Source organism: Rana temporaria, chromosome 3 (assembly GCF_905171775.1).
Source record: "Rana temporaria chromosome 3, aRanTem1.1, whole genome shotgun sequence".
Lineage (NCBI taxonomy): Eukaryota > Metazoa > Chordata > Amphibia > Anura > Ranidae > Rana > Rana temporaria.
This window is the reverse complement of record NC_053491.1, coordinates 155,523,740-155,536,173: the sequence shown is the minus strand read 5'-3', so window position 1 is coordinate 155,536,173 and position 12,434 is coordinate 155,523,740. Positions and strand designations below refer to the sequence as shown.

Genomic DNA, 12,434 nt, shown 5'->3' with positions numbered 1-12,434 from the left:
CTGACTTCAGTAGCCAGCATGTCTTTTCCTAGTCATAGACTCAAATTATTTAGGCCAGAGACTTCCCAGTTGGCGCTGTTGGCAATCTGGCAACGTGGTGATGTAACTCCCCTTATCATATAACCGCATTCAGGCCAAGTGATCGACTGCTAGGCATGGGCACAACCATTTGGAGAAGGTCCTCCTGCACAGGCCATAGTAATGGCTTATCGAGCTCTGCTTTATTGCTGTCTGTGTCCCTGTTGGGGTAGATTCACCCTCCAATTTGTCCGGTTTACCATTATGAAAATGAATGTTAAAGAAAATCCCAAATTTTGGATTGTCCCCAAAACAGTATTGGGGGTATACTTCAATTGGGGACACCAGCTATGGTGACAATCAGATTTTCTCACTTCCTATTTTGGCAATGAGACAGGAAATGAGGGAAAATCTCTCCAACGGGATAAAGATGGCAAAGAAAGACTGGCAAGGTTCATAACCCTCCCGAGCCCTTTCACATTGGGGCGTCGGCGGTAAAGCAGCGATTATTTTTAGCGGTGCATTACTGTCGTATTCGTTGCGCTATTTGGCCACTAGCAGGGTGCTTGTAACCCCCGCTAGCGGCTGAGAAAGGGTTAAAAGCGCCGGCAAGGCACCGCTGCAGTGGCGCTTTGCCGGCGGTTCCGTGGCGTTGCCGATTGATTTCAATGGGCAGGGGTGTTTTAGGAGCTCCTACAGCGCCTCAAAGACGCGGCTAGCAGGACTTTTTTTTTACCGTCCTGCCAGTGCCCCGCTCCAGGGCTTTCACACTAGAGTGAAAGGAACGGCTCTTTCAGGGCGCTTTGCAGGCAATATTTTTAGCGTTATAGCACCTAAGTGTGAAAGGGGTCTTGCGGTATCCAAAATGGAAGAAATAGGGTTTCGTCTTTAGTTCTAATTTAATTCCAAAATGGAGTTGTCCCCCTCCAATGTCTGCAGGCTTAGTATGGTGTATGCCACTGAGTTGACTCTATTTTTTTTCATCTGACTGTTTTATTGAGTGCCAGGAGTACAGCTATCACTTTACTCCTGGGGCTCTGACAGAAGAGACACTGCCTTCAATGTCAGCCCTTCCCCCTCTGTTGCCCATTCACAGAAAGTTTTGTATTTTGTGAATGGATTCATGAAATACAAAGTGGGGCAGGAAGGGCAGGCAGAGAGACTGCATGTGACCTCGTAACCCAATACATATTGGAAAGTGGATGAATTCTTGAAGTTAAACTTGAACTTTTTTAAAATACTTTTTTAATAAACGGACACTTGCCTGTCCAGGGTGCCCGCAATGTCGGCAGCCGAAGCCGATCAATCGCTCGGCTCTCGGTTGCCCCCGCCGCCATCCTCTGTGAGGTAATCAGGAAGTGAAGTGTTATGGCTTCACTTCCCAGTTCCCTACTGCGCATGCGTGAGTCCTCAATGGTCCCTGCTGTCTTCTGGGACCTGTGTTTCCCAGAAGACAGCGGGGGGGGGGGCGGGTAGTGGCGTGACCCCTGTGAGGGTCTATGCCTGGAAATGGGTGCAAATACCTGTATTATACAGGCATCTGCACCCCCCATCCCCCTGGAAGGTGCCAAATGTGAAACCGGAGGGGGGAGGGTTCCGAAAAGCCGAGGTTCCATTTTTGTGTGGACCTCCGCTTTAGGCAGGTTAGGGAATAAAAGCCATTTTCATTTGTTACCATTTTTAAAAAGGAACTTCATTATCTGTAAAGGCAGACTGAAATGATTACAGGCAATCTGGTGACCATGGGGGAGTCCTCAGTACCTACTACCCTATTTTTTATGTCATAAGGCAGGTCAAAATGTGAGAAATCTTATGATGTGTAGAAATCTCACAAATGTAAAAAGAACAGTAAACCCTTTGTACTCAATACTATTTATTTTAGAATGAAAGAAACTAACAGCTCAGAAGGTGCTGCTGTACTAACTATCTGACATTAGTACAGCAATCTCCCCTGCTGTGCTATTGTGTTGTGACACTTCTGCAGTACACACAGGCCGGTTTCTATTGAAGCGGGCATTTGACCCATGTGTACTAGGCTTAATGCACCTGGGCAATCTGAGAATACAATGACCTTCTGACAGAGACCAAAATGTATTTCTGGTAATTTGCTTCTGCTTGGGGATTATATTAATGCTCATATCCCATGAATACATGCCACAATGATTAGTTGTGAATCATGTGCGCTGCATTGGAGGAAAAGTACAGCTTTGTTAGAAGTGCTATTTCTGTGCAATAATATTAATGGACTGACGTGACACAACATAATGAGTGGCAATCCAGGCTTTGTGTGAGAGAAGCTGCTTCAGTTGGTAGTTTTTCTAGATTTATTATTTCGGTTTTTAACTTTCATTAAAAGTTTAGGATATGTCATTTGTTTCCTAAAGACAACATTCTGCTATTCCTCCATTAGACAGGATTGTAACCTGAATCCTTTTCTTATGTACTCTGCCTGGAGCACAGCTTGAATGGGTTAATGACTGAGTCATCTGCTTGTTTTGCTGCTTATTGGTTCCCAGAAGTATTGAAACTTGGGAAGTGTGAAAGTCCTTCCTGCAGACTTCTCCAGTGTACTCCGCACAAGGCTCATGTCTCCTCGGCATTGTCAGCTCATTCTCCACCCAAAACTTGTTGTGACACATCTGCTTCACATTGTGGAGACTGCCATTTGGATTTGTCTGCCCCTTCGCCTTCCTATCTCTGCTTTTCCCACAAAACCCACTTCTTGGCTTCTACTAAAAACCTTGTCGACTTTTCCTGCTTCTTTCAAGATGTCAGCTTTGTTGCAACTCTGTTCCTTCCTACAATTCTTATAGCAGAGGGAAATCATGGATCTACACACAGAGGTATGTGCTTTATAGGATCATGGTGTTCATATGTGTGCTTTAATTGGGAGTAACACACTATTGTGCGGACTGGGAGTATCTTGCATTGTGAATGGAGTTTTTCTCAGTGTTGGCTGCCAGGGACTTTACACAGACTGGGCTGTGCTCTGCTTCTGAATTCATGCTTGTAGCACATGCCGCAGGGTGGGAGGTCAAGGGAAAGTATTCTGTATTCTGCTAATAATAATGATCACATGAGCAGCTCTGGTCAGCCATGCCGAGTGGACACAATACTACACTTGGGAACTTTTAAGGTGTGTGTGTGTTTTTTTTTTTTGCTCACTAATTAGCTGAACTGCATGTTATGTCGGGCATAATTGAACTTTAATATAACATTAAATGATCTGATATTTACCAGTGTTCTTAACAAGTGACCTTTGTTTAAAGATGCAAAGGGTTCATTCCATCTCGCTAACCAATTTACAGCACAGTGCTCTGGGCTGACAACTTTCATGTATGAGTGTGTGTGTGTGTGTGTGTGTGTGTGTGTGTGTGTGTGTATACAGTGTCTTGCAAACCTGGAATTAACATGGATTGTTTGAGGATTTGCATCATTTAATTTACAGAACATGCCCACAACTTTGAAGATGTTTTTATTTTTAATGTGAATTTGAAGTCAATGTGCATAACTATTCACCCCCCTAAAGTCAATACTTTGTAGTCACCTTTTGTGGCTATCATAGCTCCAAGTTGCTTTGGATAGTCTCTATAAGCTTGTCATATCTTTAAGTCTGACCACAGATTTTCTATTGGATCGAGGTCTGGGCTTTGACTAGGCCATTGCAACATATTTGCATGTTTCCCCTTAAACCACAAAGTGTTGCTTTAGCAGTGTGTTTGGGGTCATTGTCCTGCTGGAAGGTGAACCTCTGTCTTAGCCTCAAATCACACACAGAGTGGTACATGTTTTGCTCAAAAATATCCCTGTATTTACCACCAGCCATCTTTCCCTCAACTCTGACCAGTTTCCCAACCCAGACAGCTTAAAAACATCCCCACAGCATGATACTGCCACCATCATGTTTCACTGGGGATGGTGTTCTTTGGGTGATGTGTTGGGGTTGCGCCAGACATAGCGTTTTCTTTGATGGCCAAAAAGTAAAATTTTGGTCTCATCAGACCAGAGCACCTTCCTCCATACGTTTTGGGAGTCTCCCACATGCCTTTACGCAAACTCAAAACGTCCCATTTTTTTTGCTGAATGTAATGGCTTTCTTCTGGCCACTCTGCCATAAAGCCCAACTCTATGGAGCGTAGGCTTATTGTCGTCCTATGTACAGATACTCCAGTCTCTGCTGTGGAACTCTGCAGCTCCTCCAGGGTTACCTTGGGTCTTTTTATTTTTTTAAGAGGGGTTGGGGGGGTTAGTGGATTGTCAGTGTTTTTATATATATATATATATAATTATTATTATTATTTACATTTTTTTATTATTTATTTATTGCACGGAGGGGGAGAAGACGGCACGGGGGGAGAGCGGCACTGAGGGTGAGAAGATATCACGGGGGGACAAGACGGCACGGGGGGACAAGACTGCACGGGGGGACAAGACAGGAAGTGAGAGGAAATCTACCCCTAGGAAGGAAAATGTCACTCCTGTAAGAGTTGTTATTGATGATAAAAAGGTATGTCCACGGAATCATTATCAGCAATCCTTGTTTCCACGACAACCCAACATTTTCAAAAGCCAATTGTCACAGGGACAGAAAGTAAGAAGAAATTTTTTACCATGGGGCACAGACAACCAACCAAACAAACGTTACAGAGCGGTTAACCCTTCCATATTTTGGAAAGGGTATGTAAATAGTATGAAATCGAAGCCCCCTGAAGTGCTCCTCGTTCCCCTCCGCTGCCGCCGCCATGTCCCCCGGAACTTCTTCCTGGTATCGCCACTTCGGTGCTTTTAGACCTCTGATCCCTCCATAAAGAGTACCTGTCACCACCTTTAACTGTCACAAGGGATGTTTACATTCCTTGTGACCGCAATAAAAGTTATCACATTTTTTTTTTAAAAAACACACAATTTTATATTATAAAAGTAAATAAGAATTTTTTTATTATATTGTTTAATCGCCCCCGTCAGCTTGCACAGCTAAGAAAATGCATACAGAAGTTGCGCCCACATATGTAAACGCTGTTCAAAGCACACATGTGAGGTATTGCCGCGATCGTCAGAGCGAGAGCAATAATTCTAGCCATAGACCTTCTCTGTAACTCTAACCTGGTAACCGTAAAAAAAAAAAAAAATTTAAACGTCGCCTATGGAGATTTTTGGGTACCGTAGTTTGTCGCCATTCTACGAGTGCGTGCAATTATAAAGCGCGACATGTTTGGTATCTATTTACTCAGCGTAACATCTTTCACATTATACAAAAAAATTGGGCTAACTTTACTTTTTAATTTTTTTGAATTCATGAAAGTGTATTTTTCACAAAAAGTTGTGTTTAAAACACTGCTGCTCAAATACTGTGCGACATAAAATATTGCAACGATCACCATTTTATTCTCTGCTAAAAAAATATATATAATGTTTGTGGGTTTGAAGTAATTTTCTAGCAAAAAATACGGATTTTAACTTGTAAACCCCAAATGTCAGAAATAGGCTTGGTCATGAAAGGGTTATAGTACACAATGGGCATCTTTCTGATACAAGGATGTATTGGAAACACCATTATATGCTGCACATTGCTATCTATAGCCAAAACGTTGTTTTCTTTTAGTTTTGGATAGAGTGAGGAAGGGTTTTACTGCCTTTGGGGGCTCAATGGGATAGATTCCTTCACTTGCTGTCTTGTAAGTAGGTTGCCCCCAGGATGGGAAGTGAGGACAAATACTTCCAGCTACATAGACAAAAGGAAAATGCTAAAACCTCTGTAAGCCTTTTTATTGTCGGTTTACCTGTCGCAGATTTCCCCTCACTTCCATGGTTGGCAGTAAAATCTAATATGGGTTCTGACCTTTCCTCAGTCTATCCAAATCTTAAAAAAAAAAAAAAAAAAAATTGGTTCACAGACAGTATCTCATAAAAGTGAGTACACTCCTCACTATTTTGTAAATATTTTATTATATCTTTTTACGTGACAACACTGAAGAAATTACACTTTGCTACAATGTAAAGTAGTGAGTGTACAGCTTGTATAACAGTGTAAATTTGCTATCCCCTCAAAATAACTCAACACACAGCCATTAATCACTAAACCGCTGGCAACCAAAGTGAGTACAACCCTAAGTGAAAATGTCCAAATTGGGCCAAATTAGCCATTTTCCCTCGCTGTTGTCATGCGATTCGTTAGTGTTACAAGGGAGCAGGTGTGTTTTAAATTTGGTGTTATCGCTCTCTCTTTCATACTGGTCACTGATAGCTCTGCTACCCAGCTAAATACTAACTGCAAAACACTGAACACACCCAACAACACTAAAAAATCTGTCCTTTAATACACTGAAGCCGCCCCACAAGCACAAGGCAGAATCGGAGAATAGCATTGTCCCTCTGCGCTTTGCATACCATTTCTCCCTCTCATCAGAGTGTCGGATAGTGCCTCCTATGATGTGCGTATGCATCTTCACGCTGTCACCACAGCTGATCGGGAAATCGGCTGTTGTGCCGTCCTGTTCTGCGCATGCGCATCTCTATTCGGTAGAACACCGGCACTGGGGAGCTACAGTTCATTGAGGAAGCCATAAATGCCAACATGTACTGCGACATACTGAAGCAGAGCATGATCCCCCTCCCTTCAGAGACTGGGCCGCAGAGCAGTATTCCAACATAACGACCCCAAACACACCTCCAAGACGACCACTGCCTTGCTAAAGAAGCTGAGAGTAAAGGTGATGGACTGGCCAAGCATGTCCCCAGACCTAAACCCTATTGAGCATCTGTAGGCAGGGCCGGATTCCAAACAAGGCCAGGCCTCGGGGCGGCAGTTGGTGCTGGGGCGGCACTGCGGCTGAGAGGAGAGGACACTTTCACTTTAATTTACGGAGTTCCCCCCTGTCATTTCTCGGATGGTGAGAGGAGAGAAAACAGAGGGAAGAGGAGGTGAGATGGCTCTCAATGTAATTTTCGGCAGCAGCAACCCCCCGGTGCTTAATGTCATTTTGTCAGACCCCCCAATGCTCAATGTCACCCCCCCCGCTTCTCAATGCAATTTTCGTCAGCAGCACCCCCCCCCCCCCGCCTCTCAATGTCATATTCGGCAGCAAACCCCTCCCCCCCCTCCTTCTTCGTGTGTTGCCGAAAAAGTCCCCCGGCGGATAATGTCCCCCCCTGTACTGCGCAGGTGGGGGCGGCATTGAAGGACCCAGCCTTGGGGCGGCAAAGGGAGTAAATCCGGGCCTGTCTGTGGGGGCATGCTCAAATGGAAGGAGGAGGAGCGCAGGGTCTCTAACATCCACCAGCTCCGTGATGTCGTCATGGAGGAGTGGAAGAGGACTCCAGTGGCAAACTGTGAAGTTCTGGTGAACTCCATGCCCAAGAGGGTTAAGGCAGTGCTGGAAAATGGTGGCCACACAAAATATTGACACTTTGGGCCCAATTTGGACTTTTTCACTTAGGGATGTACTTTGTTGGCAGTGGTTTTAGGCATTAATGGCTGTGTATTGAGTTATTTTGAGGAGACAGCAAATTTACACTGTTATACAAGCTGTACACTAGAACTGCACGATTAGTCGTTAAAAAAAAAAAAAAAAATCTCGATTCAACCCCCCTCACAATCTCTATGCAGAATTTTCCAATGTTCCATGTAACAAGTGTAGAGAGTTCTATGCTCACTGCTCACTCGCCTGGCAAAAGAAAACAAGCAGTCTGCCAAGTTTTTCACAACATTGTCAGCTAGTAGAGAACTATTACAACTTTTCCTTCTTAGATCAAAGGGATGAATTTTGTGTGTAAATGAAGGAACCACTTAGTCTAATCCTTTTTCTGACACTTGTTTCTCACAAAGGGAAAATCAGTATTTTTTTGCTAGAAAATTACTTGGAACCCACAATTTTTTATATATATATATATATATATATATATATATATATATATATATATATATATATATCAGAGACCCTAGGAAATAAAATGGCGACTGTTGCAATATTTTATGTCGCACTGTATTTGCGCAGTAGTCTTTCAAAAACTAAATTTTTTGGTGAAAAAATATGCTTCAATGAATACAAAGAAAACTAAACCGTAAAGTTGGCTTGATTTTGTTTTGTATAATGTGAGAATTATGATCTTTACTCTAAGCAAAAAAATTGTGATTCAAATTTTAGCCAGAATTGTGCAGCTCTACTGTACACTCACTACTTTACATTGTAGTAAAGTGTCATTTCTGCTGTGTTGTCACATGAAAAGATATTATAAGATATTTAAATAATGTAGGGGTGTACTTACTTTTGTGAGAGACTGTATATTTTAACAAATAATGTAGTATTCCATCCAGGTAATATAAACTCCTATTGTTTAGTAATGGGAAGATATTCACCATCTAGTAACACCCTGAAAGGTGGAAGACGGAGCTGTGTCAGTAACAGCTGTTCTGTGACATTCTGAGCCCGCAGCTAAAGAGCTTTCTTCTGATTCAACCATTGCTGAACATTTCCACAGATAGTGTACCTCTGCGCTGCCACATTTTGGCCATTACACTGTGTCATTACATGAAGAGAACCAGTCACCAATGTCTATGGACATCATTAGGATACAAGCCAGGCACCCCACTGAAAAAAGTTCTTCAGCATACTAGTGCATCAGGTTTATGCACTGCAATAGCTTATGTTCATAAAAATCATCACCCAGTCTAACCCTGATTTATTTGCCTATGTGTTTTGGCTTACACTTAGGGGTAGATGGGTTCTATAGGTGTGTTCTTAAATTGAGTTTGTAAGTTGGAACAGGTACATTTTTTAGTGCAACTCCAGCCACTTTTTTTTTCTTCTTTGGATAGCATAGAGAAGGGTTAACAACCCTGTAACCTCTGTTTTGCGGCCTGTGCCCCTGTTCAGAATATTTCACTTCACTTTCTGTCCCTGTGACAATTGGATGTTGGGTAGTTGTGGGAACAAGAGTTGGGTTTAAAGGTTGTGGAGACACGTTTTTCCTGTGGTGACTCTTACAGGAGCGAATTTCCCTTATTGGAGGTATTTCCCCTCACCACCTGTTGTTTTCCTCCAATTGTATTTATGAGTCGTATGTAAGTCAGCTGTATGTAACTCGGGGACTGCCTGCATAAACTGTGTGTGTGTGTGTGTGTGTGTGTGTGTGTGTGTGTATACAGTGCCTTGAAAAAGTATTCATACCCCTTGAAAGTTTTAAAATGTCCTGTTACAACCAAAAATGTCAATGTATTTATTGGGATTGAAGTAGAAGGAAAATTTTACAGATATGTGAAAAGTGTGGCGTGCATTTGTATTCAGCCCTCTTTACTCTGATACCCCTAACTAAAATCTAGTGGAACCAACCAGAAGACCCCTAATTTAATAACTATAGTCCACCTGTGTGTAATTTTAATCTCAGTATAGTACAGCTGTTCTGTGAAGTCCTCAGATGTTTGTTAGGGAACCTTGGTGAACAAACGGCATCATGAAGGCCAAGAAACACACCAGACAGGCCAGGAATAAAGTTTGGGATTGTGGAGAATCTGTAAAGCGGGGTTAGGTTATAAAAAAATATTCCAAGCTTTCGAACATCTCACAGAACACTGTTCAAGCCATCACCCTAAAATGGATAGAGAATGGCACAACTGCAAATCTACCAAGATATGGCCGTCCACCTAAACTGGCAGACCAGGCAAGGTGAGTTTTAATCAGAGAAGCAGCCAAGAAGGCCCATGGTAACTAGAGGAGCTGCAGAGATCCACAGGACATCTATTAGTCTTGCACTCCACAAATCTGGCCTTTATGGAAGAGTGGCAAGAAGAAAGCCATAAGTCCTGTTTTGCAGTTTGTGAGAAGCCAACAAACATATGGAAGAAGGTGCTCTGGTCAGATGAGACAAAAATGTAACTTTTTAGCCTAAAAGCAAAATGCTGTGTGACAGAAAACGAACACTGCACATCACCCTGAACACACCATCTCCACCGTGAAACATGATGGTGGCAGCATCATGTTGTGGGGATGCTTTTCTTAGCAGGGACAGGGAAGCTGGTCAGTCGATAGGAAGATGGAGCCAAATACAGGGCAATCTTAGAATAAAACCTGTAAGGCTTCATGTACACTGCTGCTGGTACACTGACGTTTAGGAGCAGTTGGGCATTTTTTTTTCAGCTGCCCCCGAGACTCTCCTCAATGTTATCTTATCCGTACATGTAAACCGGGCCTTTCCTAGGCAGTTGTATTTAGATGCATTTTTTGGAAAGCAAAAAAATGTGTTCAGGACCAATGTTCAGAGACATTTGAAATGCTAAATGCCTGCAACCGCTTGTAAATGCGCGTAGACACAGTAACTTGCATTTAGACACGCTTTTGTTTACAGGCGTTTTTAATGGAGAAACAGTTTTACTATTTCCAATGTAAATAACATTTCTAAACACAAGTTGTAACTTCGCCACAATGTGTTTTTAAATGTCAGTTACTATATGTCAAGTTAAATCGTTCAGGAGAGGTTTTAAAACGTCCGTGTACATGAAGCCTTGCAAAAGACTTGAGACTGGGACGGAGGTTCAGCAGGACAACGACCCTAAACATACAGCCAGAGCTACAATGGAATGGTTTAGATCAAAGCATATTCAGGTGTTAGAATGGCCCAGTCAAAGTCCAGACCTAAATCAAATTAAGAATCTGTGGCAACATAAACCTCAGTTAAAGAAGTCATGTAATCATGGAATCCGTTCTGTAAAAATATATTAAATATAATGTGCAGTTACTGTCCTGGTGTAACTTTATTGTGGAAAATACCTTATTTACAGTGCTGTTGTATGCTCACTTGACCCTCCGGGGCTCTTCTCGTGTCCTCCCAGCTGATGTCAGCAGCACCTCCCTCTGTAGCACTAGGAGTCGGGCTTATGTCAGCAAGGATCTCATCCCCTCCCTCTGCAGTATTTGGTGCGGGGGAAGAAGAGCTCTGGCTGGTCACGTGAGCGCCAAGTGACGCTGTAAATAAGGTATTTTCAAAAATAAAGCTACACCGGGGGATGAACTGCATATTATATAATCTTGGAATGTTTTTGTACAAACTGTAAATAAATAAGACATCCCCTAAAAATAAGCGATAGGGTTTTTTTTGTAGCCAAACATAATAAAAGACCCAGTCTTATTTTCGGGGGCACACGGTAGTAGATTTCAGAGGTTTGTTTATTTTTCTTTTAGCAATTTTGTTTGCGCCCAACTAGGAAGAAGTCCTTTTTTTGTTTCCCTATTATCAGTCATGGTTTGGTGCTTTTAGACTTTTTTTTAGGATTGCCGTTTCCTGTGGCACACAATACAGTCTTCGATCTATGCTTCTCTGACCAAGCAAAGCAGATGTGTCAATGATTTCATACAGTAGACCTAATAAGCATTAGCAAAGTTAGTTAAGCAAAAGCAAAGAAGGCTGTTCATCCCTTGCAAGTGACTGACATGATAAGCAGGGTTGTTATTATTTGGCCAAAGAGAGGCAGATGCTTTTATGCCTTTTAATATGGTTGATATGAGGAACAGCGACACTTGAGTACCTGGCTATGAAGACATAATGAGCATATGACAAATAGGCACTTCAAGCCCATGATAGAAGCAGTAGCTGATGTTGACTAAGGTTAATCAGATTCTTTGTTTTTCTTTTACCATAGACTTTTTATTTTTCCCTTTTTTACACCTTTTTAATTTAGGTTTAATTTTGGTTTAAAAGGTCTTATTTGGGGCCAAGGTCTTATTTGTCATTTTTATTTAGGGCCAAGGGTTGTTATGCCATGTTTCCAGATATCCAGATGTCGCATCTCATTGGCTCACTGGCTGTAACTGACAGAAGTGGAAGCCAATAGCTCCCGCTACTATCAGCCAATAAAGCTGAGGCTCTCGTGCACATCGCTGGATCGAGATGGGGCACAGGGAAGTATTAAAGGGGAAGGGGGGGGGGGGCTGCTGCACAGTGGAGTCTTCTTGCCTGCATGCATAGAATGCATACAGGTAAAAAAAAACTTTAACCTTTAGGACCACTTTAATTGCTACGATTGTCTTCTTGGCTTGGTGACAACCACTTCTGTTGCTTGTTGCCACAGTGGCAGGAAATGAGGAGTCACATACAGATGAATGGCTAACCAACAGGGCGTTTTAACTCTTCTCCACTGTATCCAAAACCCAAAAAGAAAAAAATTGGCTGGCGTTAAACTGGCAAATTATCAGTCAAGTTGCCCCATAGTGAAAGTCAAGTTCTGCTTCTACAGAAACATTTTGTCCTTTCATTGTCCCTATTATAGATTTATTGTGTGTGACTATTATACTACTACTGTTCTTGATCAAAGAACGTTTTCTATTAGCACAAGGCCCAGATTTAGGCTACAGTCGCCTGTTGTTTCCACGCCACAAGAGTGCTTTCATCTTAGATGTTGAATACATTTGATTTGCATTGCTCCT

General features: G+C 42.4%; 1 protein-coding gene across 3 annotated transcripts in view; it reads left to right on the top strand.

The window, feature by feature from the left end:
* PLXNB2 (plexin B2) overlaps positions 1-12,434 on the top strand; it is a 296,169-nt gene that overhangs the window by 94,241 nt on the left and 189,494 nt on the right. Inside the window, exon 1 of one of the 3 annotated variants that reach the window (XM_040343688.1) lies at positions 2,566-2,861. The exons of the other annotated variants lie outside the window; for them this stretch is intronic. The gene's annotated coding sequence lies outside the window, so the exon portion shown is untranslated. Of the gene's footprint in view, positions 1-2,565; positions 2,862-12,434 lie in introns of those variants that run through there. 3 annotated transcript variants of the gene reach the window in all.